Source organism: Sarcophilus harrisii, chromosome 6, assembly GCF_902635505.1.
Source record: "Sarcophilus harrisii chromosome 6, mSarHar1.11, whole genome shotgun sequence".
Lineage (NCBI taxonomy): Eukaryota > Metazoa > Chordata > Mammalia > Dasyuromorphia > Dasyuridae > Sarcophilus > Sarcophilus harrisii.
This window is the reverse complement of record NC_045431.1, coordinates 39,241,703-39,254,943: the sequence shown is the minus strand read 5'-3', so window position 1 is coordinate 39,254,943 and position 13,241 is coordinate 39,241,703. Positions and strand designations below refer to the sequence as shown.

The window sequence follows — 13,241 nt, the reverse complement described above, 5'->3', positions numbered from 1 at the left end:
CTGAAAAAGGACAGTCTTTTAGCAAAAGTAGTTTGGTTTAGTTAAAAAAAAAAGAGTGGAGTTAAAGAATTGGGTTCAAATCTTCCCCTGATGCTGGTTGTGTGACTGTGGGCAAGTTATTTAATTTCTCTGAGCTTCAATTCTCTCATCTGTAAGATTGGGGGGTGGGGGAGGTTAATCCCTAAAATCCTTTCCGTGTCTGAGTCTCTGAATTTCTAAAATCATGTTAGGCACAAATATTCATCATTAAGTGATGTTAGGCAATAAAATCCTTTCATAGTTGTAGCATATCCATATAATGTGGACTTAGTTATAAACAAACACACCAATCAGTTCTTCTAGGTCCATTTTTGGCACTATGCACATGGTATTTGAGGTAGAAGGAAGTAAAGGAAATGCATTTATTAAGTGTCTATTGTGTACCCAGCACTGGGCACTTAAAAAATATCTCATTTGATTCTCATAAGAGTCCTGAGAAGTAGCTGTCATTATTATGCTCATTTTACAAATGAAAAAACTTAGGCAAACAAAAGAAACTGAATTGGCCAGAGTCACATAGCTAGTAAAGAAGCAAAGTATTGAATATGATCCCAGGCCCAAAACTTTATAATGTAGTGTACATGATATTAGTTGGAGGAAAACACAGAGAGACCTTCTCCAGCATGATTAAGTATAGCCAAATGCAAAGGTAATTGAGCTGATGATCTCTCACCATTCTAATCTCTTGATTACATTTTTTTTTTTTTTTGGTGTTTGTTTTTACTGCCAATCAAGAAAATTCAGAAATCACTGATCTTTGTCATTTATTTTCAATTCCTTCTTAATATTCTGATTTGGTTTTTTTTTTCTTGTTGTACAGGAAGGTAGGACAAGGGTGGGATTGCAACTGGGAGCCCTCTGCCGATATACCAACCTGATCAGGGCAGAAAATTTGGTAGGAGTGAAGTCTAATTTTGTGAAGTGGTAAAAGACAAAAGTGGATTGTACAGGGTAGAAAAATAAATCACTAGAGCAGCTGCCATTCAAATGGCAGTAGTGATGGCAGGAGAGGACAGAGACAGAAGGGATAAGTTAAATAGCTTGTCAATGCATGGGTCATAGAACCTAAAAGGCAAATGGGAGCAGTTGAAAATCAGGTTGGATGGCCAAGAAGCCAAGTAGAAAAACAGGCTTGAAGATGAGCAAAGAATTTATATGTAATATTTTATCCTCAATGGGAACCCTTAACGCTGTCATCCTGATCTCCAGATTAATTTCAAGAGTGGACACTTCTTGGCCACTGACAACATTTCCCACCTGGGAAATTATTTATGTCAGAGTAGAGAGGTACTTATAGGGAAATTTTAATACTAAAATGAAATTAAACATCTTTTTTGAGTTAGTGATTTTCTATTTCTTTGTTTTTTGTTTTTTTCCCAGTAAATTTATATATTTTAATACACATTGCTTTATAAATCATATTGGGAGAGAAAAATCAGAGCAAAGGGGAAAAACCGTAAGAGAGATAAAAAAAAACCAGAAAAAAGAAATGAATTAGGGATTTTCATATAAGCATAGTTTTGCTTTAAAATAAGAATATCAATCTGGAATGACCTCTCCTAAAATATTGCCATTTTAAAGAATTTAATAGAGTCCAGTTAGCTAAACAAAAGTTTTTATTTGACATAGGATATGTTCAGATGACCACTGAACATCCTGAAGCTCTCCCTTTTAGCAATCTCTTTTTCAAATTTCTATCACTTTTTGTTATGCTCTTTGAGGCACTTATCAAATTTTATTCTGTATTATAGCTATTTGCTTTAACTATCTGTTTTCTATAATAGCTATTTATGTCAACTATCATCTCCCCAACCCCGTTATAAATTTCTTGCATCTAATTTTTCTTCCTCTTTATCTCAGTGTTAAACATAGTATCTTACATACATCATAAGAGTTCAATAAATAATGAAAATTGAATGAACATATTTAACTTGTGTCAAAAGCAATTTGTGTCTAATCAAGTCAAATGATTGCTATGTTAGTGACTTAGTTTGAAAGAGATTTTAAAAATCAATACCTTACTTTGTATAGACATTAAAGATTCTTTAAGAAAATATTTCCCCCAGGAAATCAGGAAATTTTCTAGTTCCCTTTCCAAGATTTCTTAAGCCTTGAATTAAATTCTTGGGCTACAAATGTTTTAGAATTAAGTTTTTAAATAAAATTTTGTTGAGGGCTTTTGTTTTTACACAATAATTTCCAGATATTACTTATTCCTCTTTATTTACCCAGTGAACTTTTCTTTGTGACAAAGAAAAAAAACCAGGTAAGTGAAATCAATTCAAGAATTATATTAAAGTAAGATTTTAATCATATACAAATTTGTCCTATAAGTAAAATATGAGATTTTGTGATTAAAAATCTAAAAAGGGCAGCTAAGTGGTGCAGTGGATAGAACACCAGCCCTGAAGTCAGGAGGACTGGTTCAAATTTAACCTCAGACACTCAACACTTCCTAGCTATGTGACCCTGAGCAAGTCACTTAATCCCAATTGTCTCAGCAAAAAAAAAAAAAAAAAAAAAAAAAAAATCTAAAAAGGACACAATAGAATGATACATCTTCTGAAGTAATGCATCCAATAATAATTATAGTATATCAATTAAGATAATATAAACATTTCATAAATTAATGAAAATATTTAGTCATAATTAAAATTTGTAGAGAAATTAATTTCTAATTTAATTTTCTAATTAAAATTTTCAAAGAAGAATTTATCTTAAAAAAAGTAAAATTCATAAGACCTAGAAGTAAAACCAAAAAGAACTTTAAGGGTCCTCAAATCATAGAATCATAGACTTTTTATTTTATTTGTCAAATAAAGAAACCAAAGATGAGAGAGAGGTTAGATGATTTGTTTTTAAGATCATACAGGTCTTAAGTAATTGAGTCAGGATTTAAACTCAGAATATTGGTTTTTTAAAAAATCTTTTTCTTTTCTTTTTTAACAATGTAAAATGCACATCTTATTTTAGGTTAAAAAATCATTGAATCTTAGCTGATACAAATCACACAATTTGTGAAGCTTTGGTTCACAAATCTTCAAATGAAGTTTTGGTTAAATGGAACATTTGTAGTTTAGCACTGAGAGTAAGTTCATTTTTTAATATAAAGCTTTTTATTTTCAAAACACACAGAGATAATTTTGAACACTTACCCTTGCAAAACTTTGTGTTTTAATTTTTTTCTCACTCCCTTCTCCCCACCACCTTCCTTAGATGGCAAGTAATTCAATATATGCTAAACATGTTCAATTCTGCTATACACATTTCCACAATTATCAGGCTGCACAAAAAAAAAATCAGATCAAAAAAGGAGAAAGAAAACAAAATCCAAGCAAAAAATAACAACAAACAAGTGAAAATAATATGTTGTGATCCACCTTCAATCCCCATATTGTCCTCTCTCTGGGTACAGATGTCCCTCTCCATCACAAGACCATTAGAATTGGCCTGGATCACCTCATTGTCAAAAAGAGCCAAGTCCATCAGACCTGATCATTGTATAATTTTATTGCTACTGTGTACAATGTTCTCTTGATTCTACTCATTTCACTTAAACCTTTTTATTTCCAAAACATATGCAGAGATAATTTTCAATATTCACCCTTGCAAAATCTTGTGTTCCAATTTTTTTTCTCCCTTTCTTCTCCCCATCACCTCCCCTAGATGGCAAGTAATCCAATATATGTTGAACATTCTTATTTTCATTGTGGCAGGCTGCCTCTAGGAATATCTTGCTAAATATTCCTTTCCTTCAAAGAAATCTGTACCTACCATGGGCTTGTTAAATATCGTGGACACATTATTTGTTTCCCTTCTTCCCCTTCCATTCCAATGTTCATTGTAAGATTATAAGGAAGCTCCTATACACAGTAACATAGTAAACATGACCAAGAAAAGTAAGGTTTCATATTTGTTTCCATTTTTTATATACCATTTTCTTCCAAGATTATGTTTTGTTTTTTATATACCACTTTCTTCCAAGATTATATTTTGTTTAACAATAAAAGAAAATTATATATTTCAAAGATTTTGAAAAAAGGGGGCTTCTTTTTCATTTTCTTGTTTAAAATTTAAAAAGGATATAGAGTAACTATTGTATGTAAATTGAATGTGAGGGAAGTTTTCAAAAAATAAATAGTAAAAACATAAAGGAAAGGAAAAACAATTCTTATCACTTTCCTGGGGGAGATGGAGGTAAGAGGTAGGATACACATTGAGTTAAGCCAAGCAGACAAGAAGATGGGTTTACATTGTATCTGTCTGTAGCCTTTATTATTATTTCTGCCTCTAGTAATGAAATGTGTCGCTAGAGTGAACCTCCCTTCTAACAATGTTGATACAGCACTGGGTTCTGCCAAACTTGGCACTTTCTTTTCGCTGTGTGCCAGGTTGAACAGTGCCAGTCTGATGCCCTATTTTTTTAAGTTGATTGTGAAGAACAGGGCTGATACTATTAACTAAAACTCACTTAATCATTTGGTACACAAAGTCCTCTGATTGGCTCCCATAACTCCCTATTTACTTATCCCAGGCAGTATCTGTTCCCATTTAGTACTATACTTATTTCCTTGGTGATTCTACTTTAGTGGTGTTATTTTTACTTTCTGTATTCATTCCAAGTGCCAAGTGAATTTACTTGTGGGTCTTTCCTTGTGTTCTTTTTCATTTGGCTTTGGTCTGTTTATTCTTCTTCTCCTTGCACCTTTTGGGCTTCTGTCCCATGGTTGAGAGGTGTCAGAATATGCAGATGCCAAAAGGAAATGAAGGCTCCCCCTGCCCCTGTTTCCTCAGTGCCAACCTGAGAGTCCCCATCGAGAACTTGCTGAGAGGCTGCTGCATCACTCAGACTTTGGGTTATCACCAATACTGCAGAGAGTGTCATGATGAAGAGGTTTCAGTGGTTCATAGCCAGTGCCAGAGTTCTCATTAAGAAACTCTTCCTCTGACTCAGCCATATGGGGAACATTACATCGCCTGCCCGGAATATTCTAATGTTGTTTTTAAAAAAAACCAGTGGATTTATAGAGACAGGACAGATGAAAAATAAATAAATAAATACATTGTTAAAGGACTTTTTGAAGAAAAAACTTGCTCACCAAAAACTGGGTGAGGCAGACATCTTTAAAATATCTAAATCAAATATGAGGAATCTAGAATGATGTTTTTCTTCCATAATATCTTCCCTTTTCTGATAATCAGGAAAACATTGGAAATTAGCTTTCTAATTCTATTGAAAGTTATATTTGATATTAAATATCTGGTCCATAGAGTATATAATTTAACTTGTTATAGGGGCTCCTTTTTAATATTAAAAAGTAATGAAATTTGAGAAGCAACATGGCGTAGTCTATCTTGTAGAGGCTAAAGGATTGTTCTTGGAGACAAGGCGGTGGGTAAAATTCTGTATTTGATACATACTTATGTATGTATGTGATTCCAGTCAAATGACTTCTTAGTACTCTCTAATCCTCTTTAAGATGATAAGTTACAGAATAATCCTTGTGGTTATTCCAGTCATGATAAGGACCATTCTTGATCCCAAAGAACAGGTGATGAAACTTATCTTCCTCTTGTTGGTGAAGTGGGGAATAATGGATATGGCATGTTACATATGATGTCATGTGTGTTTTATAGGTTTTGTTGTTGTAATTTCATTTTTGTCTGAGAATCCCTTTTGGGTTTGTTTGTTTGTTTGTTTTTGACAAAGATACTGGAGTGGTTTTTGCCATTTCCTTTTCTCATTTATTTTACGGATGAGGAAACTGAGGCAAATAGGATTAAGTGACTTGTCCAGGGTCTCACAGCTAACACATGTCTGAGGCCACATTTGAACTCAGGTCCTCCTGATTCCAGGCCCAGAGCTCTATCCTCTGTGCCAACCTAGCTGTGGTGCAGATTGGTTTCATTTATTTATTTTTTTTTCTTTCTTACAATAGAGCACTCAATGGGCAAAGGAGTATATCTGGAAATGGTGGTGATATAAAAACAAAAGGCACTGATGATAAAATGTATTTTAAAAAGTAGTTAAATTATTCTTTTTTTATTAAAGCTTTTTATTTACAAAGTATATGCATAGGTAACTTTTCCAACACTGACCCTTGCAAAACCTTTTGTTCCAAATTTTCCCCTCCTTCCCCCACCCCCACCCCTAACTGGCAAGTAGTGTAATACATGTTAAATCCAATATACGTATACATATTTATATAGTTATCTTGCTGCATAAGAAAAATAAGATCAAGAAGGAAGGAAAAGAAAAACTGAGAAAGAAAACAAAATACAAGCAAATAACAACAGAGAGAGTGAGAATGCTAGGTTGTGTTCCACACTCTGTTCCTATGGTTCTTTCTCTGCATGTAGATAGCTCTCTTCTTCACGGCACAAGTGGAACTGGTTTGAATCATCTCAATATTGAAAAGAGCCACATCCATCACAATTGATCATCATATAGTCTTGTTGTTGCCATGTGTGATGATCTCCTAGTTCTGCTCATTTCATTCAGCATCAGTTCGTATCGGTCTCTCCAACCCTCTCTAAAAATATCTTCCTGGTCTTTTCTTACAGAACAATAGTATTCCATAGCATTCATATATCATAATTTATTCAGCCATTCTCCAGCTGATGAGCATCCACTTACTTTCCAGTTTCTTGCTACTACAAAGAGGGCTGCCACAAACAGTTAAATTATTCTTAATGGTGTTTTATCTTTTCCCCCAAATACATGCAAAGACAAATTTCAATACTTTTGCAAAATCTTGTGTTCCAAATTCTTCTCTCTCTCTTCCCACCTGCTCTCTCCCCAAGACAGCAAGCAATCTGATATAAGTTAAACGCGTGAAATTATTCTAAAAATATTTCCATATTTGCCATTTTGTGCAAAAAAAAATTAGAAAGGGGAAAATAATTATTTTTATAAAATGTTTCTTTTTTGAGATTCCTAAGTTGCATATAACAATGCAATATTTAAATGTATTCAAACAAGATTATTTGAATTTTTTCTTTAAAATATTTTTTGAAAGTAAATCATATTTAACAAATGACCCCCACTAAATTCTGCTTGTTCCTTTGATTATGATTATTTTTTTTAAAGGACTTATCATAAACTTGTAGACTAGTATTCTCCTGAGCTCCCTCCTCTTATCCTGCCCTACCTAAAGGTGTCAGAAAAATTCGATGCTCTTCCTCATCCATTTTTTCCATTCCCACTACTGAATTTTAAAAGTTTTACCAGGGTTTCCTCAGAGCTAAAATGATCCTGTTATTCTATTATGCGACAGTTGAAGAAACCTTAATTTTCTCTTTTTGATGCTGATAGTCCCATTTCAGAGACAAGTAATTTTTTTTTAATTCAAGTGGTTTTCGTCATGATGAAAATATAGCTTTGGGAAAAATCACCCCTCTGATACCAAAGTATATTTACAACAGAACTTCTAATATTCAAGTTTTGTAATAAAATTCATTCACTTGAGCATTTACTTATTCATCCGATAGCCATTTACTAAATTCTGACTATAAATTATTAAACAAAATTAATTTAATTCAATGTAGAAAATGAACTTATACCATGCTACACTTTTTAGGAGGAAGGTAATATTGTAAACAAAATTATAACAATTCTGTTTTACAGTCTAAGGAGGTTGGCTTTTCTTGAGCCAAAGTTCTATATATGAACTCAGAAAGAATAACAACAATAATCGACATCTGTTTAATAATTTAAAGTTTGCAAAACTTCACATTTCTTAGCTCATTTGAGCTTCAAAGTCATTTTCCAGTGAGTACCTCAGGTATTATTACAGCCAGTATGGTACTGTCAAAAGCCTGGAGGATTTAGAGTAAGAGGACCCAGCCCCCAATTCTATCTTTGCTATTTACATTTGTGGGATTTTAAGCAAATCACTTAAGTCTCTGGGTTTCAGTTTTCTTATATGTAAAATGAAGACATTAGAATGGTCTTCTAGGGCTAAATCTATAATCATCATTTTTATAGATAAAGAAATTGAAGCTCAGAGAATTTAAGCTTTCTTGTAGTCATAATTGCTAGTAATTGTCAGAAAGTGATTTTAAACATTAGTCTTCATGACTCCAAATCTATCACCAAACCATTATGTTATATTGCCTCTAAGAAATTAGTATTAGATCTGAGGGAAATGATAATAGTATTCCTGAAAACTTGGAAGCTACATAAGTGATGACAACTATATCTTTTAGCCATTTAATGAATTGTCTCATATACTCCACATCTCATTTTAATCTAATTTCATTTCCAGCTCTACATCTATGATATTATGAATCTTAGAACACTTTCCTAATTTTCATCTCTCTCCCTTTGATGTTTTGATCAGAAAGTAATCTCTTAGTAATCCAGATTTTAATAAGTGACTGAACAATGACAACAAAAATATAATATTTTCTTTGAGGGAAGTTCATTTTTTCTTGCCGTCAAATAGTCCTTGTGTTTGCTAATACTTCATCTATTCTCCCTGTGAGCCAGTCTCCTACCTAGGTCCTAGAACCTAGGATTTTTTCCCACAAAACAATGTTTACTACTTTTTTCTAAGTTTGGCTCAATTATTGCTTTTCTAGAAAGCCTCACCTAAACTCAAGCCTATTTTTAGCTGCAGCCAAGTCAGATCATGCCTTGATTTTTGGTCAGTTTGCATTGTTTACTTTACATTATATTTACCTGTTCCTTGGTGAGCATTAAGTTATACCATGGGCATATATCCTGCTTTCTGTTTCTTTTATAAATTTTTTTCTCATGTCCTATCCAAGCCTAGAATAAGGCTATACACACAAAAGCCCCATGAAAACGAGAAATTTGTTCTTAGTTTTGTTTGTCAATTATATTCTTGATACATAATGGGCACTTAATAAAATACTTACTGATTATTAAATAATTGATTTTCATCCAATTATTCTATTTTAGAATTTTTTGTCCTTTAAAGGTTTCCCCTCTTTCTTTTTGCAAAGTTTTAATCTGATAGATAGAGTATACTGATAGTGTTTGTAAGAACAAAAGAATTCAAAAACATCTTGGAAAAAAGATAATTATGTGGGAGGAAAACTTAAAAGTGCTTTCTTTCTCATATAATTTGATCTACAGCCAGTGAATTAGAATCATAAAGAAAAGAAAGATTACTTCCCAAAACTGAGAATTCCAACATCTCCTTAGAGTAGTATCTGATAGAATAAGTATTATTAGTTATCCTTCTTTTATAGATGAAGAAACTGAGGCTCAGAAAATCTCAAGTGGCTTATCCAAGGTTACATCAGGAAGAGTTAGAGCTTAATTTTGATTCCCAGATGATTCTCAACTCAAAGTTCAATAGAGTAGCACTTCCTTACATATAACATATAATACATTGCTACCATTCTCAAGGATCTGACAGTTTAGTTGAGAGACAAGATATACACATAGATATAAATCTAGTTATAGATAGATCAATAGAGATATATCTATATCTATCTATATGTAGAGAGAGAAAAAAAACAGGCAGAGAGAGAAAGAGAAAAAGAGATGAGAAAGAGAGAGACAGAGAAAGAGGGAAAGAAGGAAGAAGGGAAAAGAGAAAGAGAAAGAGACGGAGAAAGGCAAATATAGATATAGATATGAGCAAATCAAAAGTTAAATAACATAAAGTACTATGTAAGTGCTAAATGAGTTGCATCTTAGAAGTGGAATAGATTTATTTATAATTGTGAGTTTTACATTCTGGGAAAAGGCAATTCATCAGAATTAAGAGGACATACTTATGACAGATTCCTTTGACTCTTCCCCCCCTTTTTTAAACAGAAGCCATTAGTATTGATGTTCAACTGATAACTAATGGAGCATCACTAGATTGATTTTTATCTATAAATGCCTTGGTTCTGGAGCACTATCAATTATTTGGTATTGACCAGAACAGCTCCTCATGTACAGACCACCTTGCCAACAGCAGGCAAGAAGATTAAAATGAATGCTGTGGTAAAATATATGAAATGGAGTGAAATTCTTACCATTGCCATGGAAGTTGGCTATAGTAAAGATTTTGTAGCCTCACTTCCCAAAATATTGCAAATTCAATGTACTTAAATCTATTCAGAAAGGCAGAAAGGGAAGGAATGTTTTTCTAATATTTAACAACATACTTCCAGGGATTTAAGAAGCAAATTTGAATGAATGACTCAAAAATGCTTTTTAATTGGAAATTCTTAAAGAAATGTAGGAAAAGTATGTCTCCCATGATTTTGTTTGAAACAGACCTTCTGTTAGAAGTAATGATTATAGCTCACAATGCCCAATTTATAAAGTCTTTTCCTTGCAATAACTTTGTGAAGTAGGTAATTCAAATTATTTTCATTTTATACATTAGGAAACTAAAGCTCTGAAAGATTACAGCAAGTTACTAAGCTTAAATGCTAGTTATGTGCTAGGAACTGTGCTTGTTCTAAGAGACACACACCTCAGTTCTATTTGCTATCCCAAGTGCTCTTTCCACAATACTTTGATAGGGAAAAAAATAAAAAATTACATCTGCAGCAATTTAATAAACTCAATAAAAGGTGTGTATGTGTGTTTGTGTGTGTGCATGCGCGCACAAATATTTGATCCTCACAACAACCCTGGGAGGTATCATTGTCCCCATTTTGCAGATAAGAAACCTGAGGGAAACAGGTTACACTTGTCCAGGTAACACAGTAACTATCCTAGGTCATATTTGAATCTAGATCTTCCCAATTCCAGGCCTGGCACTCTCTCTATTCCATCTTCCAGCTGCCCAGCTCCCAGCTGCAGTTTTTTACTTTGTATCACTGTCAAAGTGAGCAAAGAGAAATGATTGGTAAATTTTGAAGCTCTCTGGGGAAATTCTTAATGAAAGAAAAAGTGATTTTGTGATTAAAAAATGAAAACTTGTGACTAACGATTAACTATGAAATAAATAAATGTGGTTCTAATTATCTATGTTTTCTTATCGCATTACAGTGAGACATTATAGTTTAAATTCTAAAGTTTCAGTTTCTTTCTTTTTTTTTGCTGAGGAAATTAGGGTTAAGTGACTTGCCCGAGGTCACACAGCTAGGAAGTGACAGCTAGTCAGGTCTTCCTGATTTCAGAGCTAGTGCTCTATTCACTATATCCACTGCACCACCTAGCTGCCCCTAAAATTTTAGTTTCTAATCATAAAAGCATTATTTATTTGTGAATGTTTTGCTGATGGCTCTTGGTTTTGTAAATGTTTACTTATCCCATGTCTTCCCCCATATAACTGTCTTATATAATAAATGTAATTTTCCCTTTGAGACCACTTTCCAGACTTATGGTTTTACTGGTAAATTGGGTGGCTGCTACTAATTTCAGAGTTCAAGGTGTAATTCTGTGCATGGCTATCCTTCTAACACTTGCCTATGAGTATCCATTTATGTGTAACAATCAGTCAGGAGACTCAATTGGCTCTTTAGCAAAAGCATTTGCTCTAATATTATAATAAGAGTATTAGTTACCAAGTATTTTCTCCCCACACCTCAGGCATACTTTCCTCTAAATCATATATAGTATTTGTTGTGGGGAGGGGTGGATTGGGAATGAATTTAAAGCATTGTTAATGAGGTATATGTGCAGGGGACATATGTGCCCACAATTGTGGAATGTCAGGGTCTCAGTATCTTTTTCTGGAATTCACTTTCATTCTCATAAAGTTCACTGTCGGATTTGTTATCATATTGGAAGCACTGAGGTGACTTTGATGGATGGATCAAGTTTGGAAGTGGTATGGGAGGAATGAAACAAATCCTGTAGTGGATGTATTTTAAGTTCCTGAGATAACCAATCTGAAGTGTCCAATGGACAGCTAAGCTCATGATAAGGGACTGAAGTTATACTGATCTATAAGTCATTTGTCAGTCCGACTCTTTTTATACAGCAAATTAACTTTTTGGACATATATACATATATTGTATTTAACCTATACTTTAACATATTTAACATGTATTGGTCAACCTGCCATCTAGGGGAAGGGGTGGGGGGAAGGAGGTAAAAAGTTGGAACAAAAGGATTTGCAACTGTCAAGGCTGAAAAATTACCTATGCATATATCTTGTAAATAAAAAGCTATAATAAAAAAATAAGTCATTTGTCTAAGGATGATAATTAAATTCACAAAAGCTGATGAGATCTAGTCCATCCCTCTATTCTTTTTTCAACTGACTTTGTTTTTTTCCTCCTTACCAAAAGAGACTCTTTTATCTCTCTGATTCAATTATGTTCTGCCCCTGAAATCACCAATAAGTTTCTCCTAGAGACTAACACTACTTATTAATTACTTTGAAAGTATCTACAACAGGAAAAAAATAGAACATGCATGGATACATACATATACACATACATAATATATGCAATATTAATGGTTATATTATTCTATATATGGCAAAATTTACTGTAATATATTTGGACACACATGAATTGAAATTATAAAACAGTAGGAAAATAGAACATACGTATAATATTAGTTGTTATATTATTATAGATGTGGCAAAAAATCTATTGCAGTATATTTGGACATGAATCCTTTCAATATTTATTTAAAAAATGTTGTTGTATATACCTGCCATTTGTATAGAAGACCATATTTTCACCTACATATTGAGACAACTTTGCATCTTTGCCTCTCAAAGAAAAGTCTGCTTTTCATCATTAACTTCTTGGAAGTGACATTTTTGAAAGCTTTCCTATATCATGCTTGAAAGCATCTGAAAGCATTTTGAGTGTCTTAAAATTTAATATTAGACTAAATGAAATTATTTCTTAGCAAATGGTTTGGGAATGCTTTTGGGAAATGACAATAGAGGAAGTTTCTTCAGATGTTAAATGAGGATATTGGACTCTAAGTCCTGTCCAGTTCTAGCATGGCCTGAATCTGTGAACCTAGAGGTACATTTTACTTACACTTGAGTTCCAAGGGAAAAACAAACCACAAAATACTGCACCTAAATTCATTTTTTTTAGAATACCAGAAATGAACTCATAAAAGCGTACACATAATACAATGAATGTACAATTTCTCAGCATTCATTAAATACTATGTGTTTTAAAATGTTTATAATCATAACTGACATCAGTTATATATATATATATAGCTCCTCAGTTCACAAAGCATCTTGCATATAAATCTCATTTGGCCTCATACTAAACTTGTGAAGTTGGTAATATCCATATATTATGCC

The 13,241-nt window shown here is 33.0% G+C and overlaps 1 protein-coding gene across 1 annotated transcript in view; it reads left to right on the top strand.

The window, feature by feature from the left end:
• The window catches only part of LOC111721368 (cyclic nucleotide-binding domain-containing protein 2-like), a 107,817-nt gene that overhangs the window by 13,446 nt on the left and 81,130 nt on the right, over nucleotides 1–13,241 (top strand). The window lies entirely within an intron of this gene.